The sequence below is a fragment of the Chrysochloris asiatica genome, unplaced genomic scaffold, assembly GCF_000296735.1.
Source record: "Chrysochloris asiatica unplaced genomic scaffold, ChrAsi1.0 scaffold00165, whole genome shotgun sequence".
Classification (NCBI taxonomy): Eukaryota; Metazoa; Chordata; class Mammalia; order Afrosoricida; family Chrysochloridae; genus Chrysochloris; species Chrysochloris asiatica.
In genome coordinates, this window is record NW_006408683.1 from 6793234 (window position 1) to 6796399 (window position 3166).

The 3166-nt window shown below is 40.7% G+C and overlaps 1 pseudogene; it reads right to left on the reverse strand.

Moving 5' to 3' along the window:
* Window positions 1–1083: 1083 nt before the first annotated feature.
* On the reverse strand, window positions 1084–1590 carry LOC102833177 (annotated as a pseudogene).
* Window positions 1591–3166: the final 1576 nt, after the last annotated feature.

Sequence of the window (3166 nt, forward strand, 5' to 3'; positions counted from 1 at the left end):
GTGCATCCATCATAGTTCTATATAAATCACAGAACACCATCCTCTATGGAGCTTTTTACATTTATCCATGATAAACTGAGATTCATCTTAATACCTCTGTTTATTTTAATTATTAAACTCAAAAGGGGTTAGCTTTTAGCCACCTGAGCTAGATGTATTTATTCAGGTGTCCTCCAGTCGGATTATCTGAATAAGGTTATAAATAAATGATCCTATTGCCTATTAAATACTGAATTGTCAAAGTTGTACTCATACACATTCACAAACCTAGATGTCTGGAACTCAGAGCATGTAAAAAGTTTCTGTGTTTTGCGAATGCAACCCTGGACAGTTCATCAGTGCCTGATGGCATAGCAGCTAAGCATTAGATTGCTAACCAGAAGGCGGATGGTTCAAACTCACCAGCTGCTCTGCAGGGAAAAGATGAGGAAGTCTGCTTCCATAAAGATTACAGCCTTAGAAACTCAATGGGGCAGTTCTACTGTCAGAATTTATTCGTTGGCAATGGGTGAGTTTTTTATGGAGGAACCGACTTCCGTGGCCTCTTCCAGCTAGACTAGACCTGAGAACCAGCTGCATCTAAAGTCCAGATGGAAATCTGTCAACAAAAGGGCTCCTGCTCTGTCTGCTGCATGTTTCATGTGTGTGAGACAGACTCACGAGAGTGCCAACACCTTGACTTATATAGGTGACCCCGGAAAGGAGCAGGTGCCCACTCCTCAAGGCAGAATATATTGTGAAACGCACAACCTGGCCTTTGTTCTAAACCACCATGGGCTCATTAAAAACACATGCAGAAATGGTTAAACAAAATCCTCTAGACCTTTTACAAAATTGCCAGTCTATTAGAAGGACCAAGCTAACAGCAAAGTCTCCCTTCCAATGTGTGCAGTGGAGCAGTTAATGTCCTTTGGACTCTGTCTATGGCACCAAGCAGAAGTGCAGGAGGGGGGCGGGTGTTAGGGGGTTTGTTTGTTTTGGGTTGCTGTTGGTTTTTTTAAACATTTTTTTTTTTAAGTCCAACTATTAAATATATCAACCAAAAGATTATCTCATCAAACATGTATTTCTTGTCATCTCCATTTAAAAACAAGTGAAAAAAAAATCTATGAAAATTGCAAAAGGCAAAGGAAAATCCAAATCATTATATCAAGGGTAGAAAGAAGCAAAAGAAAAAGAGATGACTGTGGCTCGAATGCTTCGGGAAGTGGCATTGTATCAAAGAAAGAAGTGGACAGGCTGAATAGGGATTCTGAAGCCATCCAATACTTGGCCTTGTTATGTGAAAAAGTTGGAGCTGATGTTGGATCCCTGCAGTATTTACTCAGGGTCCTTATATGGAGCATGGCAGTATCGCATTGCATCATGTAGTGGACTTTCACCAGCTGCATCTCCCTGGAACTGCATGCGTTCATGGTGATGCTGTATTATTATGATACAGTATTATGATAGTATTTGCATTGCACAACAACATGGCTGTAACAGCAACACATAAAATAACACATAATTGACGTGAGATCTGAGATTGAGATGCTCTGAGCTCTTTTCTGGCATGTGCCACCTTCTCCTGGGGAGACCTGAGTAAATCATTTACATCTCTGAGTAAATCGCTTAAATCTGTGTACTTCCCTGGGGAGTTGTGCCTGTTCGTTATCATTATATATATTAATCATACTGCCTTTTTTATATACATGCAAAGTAATCATGAACTGAAGCTTTCAGTCTTGGCTTTTTTAGATTTAAGAGAAAAATATCTGATTCCAATTTGGGCTTTTGTTGTTGTTGTTAAGTGCCTTCGAATTGGTTGCAATTCATGTTGTTGTTGATAGGTGCCATCAAGTTGATACTGACTCATAGCAACCCTGTATAGGGTTTCCGAAGAGTGACTGGTGAATTTGAACCACCGACCTTTCGGTTCAAACCAACCTTGCAGTCCAGTGCATTATCTCATAGCGCCACACCAGGATTCCAGATAGAGATCCTGAAGGGCTTTGAACAAACATCTTTTTTTAAACATTTTTAAAACATCTTTTTTGAATCTTTCAAAAAAGAACCAAAGTATAATGTAAGTTATTTGAGGTTTGCATGCCTAAGCACATACACATCTACAGCACATCTGAGAACAGGAAGATTTTGCATGACGGTGGCACTGCCGTTTTCACATTTCATGGAGAAATTAAGTTGAATCTATTAGTGCTCAGTGAACTTACATCATACAAATCAACAAAGGAAAAACTCAACGTAAGTAGGAAGGCTTTATGTTATCCTTTGATTTTAAAAAGTATTAGTATTATTGTCTTCTCAAATCTATAGAGCACCTTTTCCTATGAGTGAATGTTTGTGCATGATCATTTTCAAGGAAATTTGAAGAAAGTTGATTCAGATACTATTCCTCTGATCTTACAAATGAAAATGTGAAGGCATGAATGTGGGTGATAGACCTTCCCCAGACTCCTATTGAGCATTCGTTCCAGCAGATGATGCTGAGAGAAGGAGGTGAGAAGCCATCCAAGAAACCAAGGCCAATTTTCAGATTAAGTGGAAAAATATTCAATTCTCCCATTTCAGCAGCAAACAAGTTCTGAGGTTCCCATTTGGCTTCCATTCTCTGATGTGCATCTCTGTTTCTTCTCTCCCTCTCAAGTCCAGCAACAGCTCGGTCAGCCCTGTCGTTACTAGCCTGCAAGTAGCTGTGTCTCATTGTGGTGGAACAAACATCATGTTTGAGAAGCCGGAGCAACCCTTTCGTGGATGGGAGTGGAGAAGGATAGCGGCAGTCAGTAGAATGGAGCCGAGGTTTAGCTTTAGGAGGATCTGAGGCAATGAGCTCGTTGCCTTCTTAGACTTAAAATTCCAACAAAGACTCATGGCAACCCCATGTATTAGAGGATCAAAAATTGTCCTTCTCTGACACCAGGAGAGAGTGTTCTGGAATTTGGAATCATTGGTATTATAGTTGTTGTTGTTGTTAAGTGCTGTCGAGTCGGTTCCATCCCATAGTGACCCTTTATAAGGTTTCCAAGGAGCAGCTGTTAAGCTTGAACTGCCGGCTTTGCAGTTCAAACGACTTTGCAGTCTGGCACATTAACCCACAGCGCCACACCAGGGCTCCTGTATGATAATGCACTGGACCACAAGATAGTTTTTAAACTGCAAGGTCGACAGT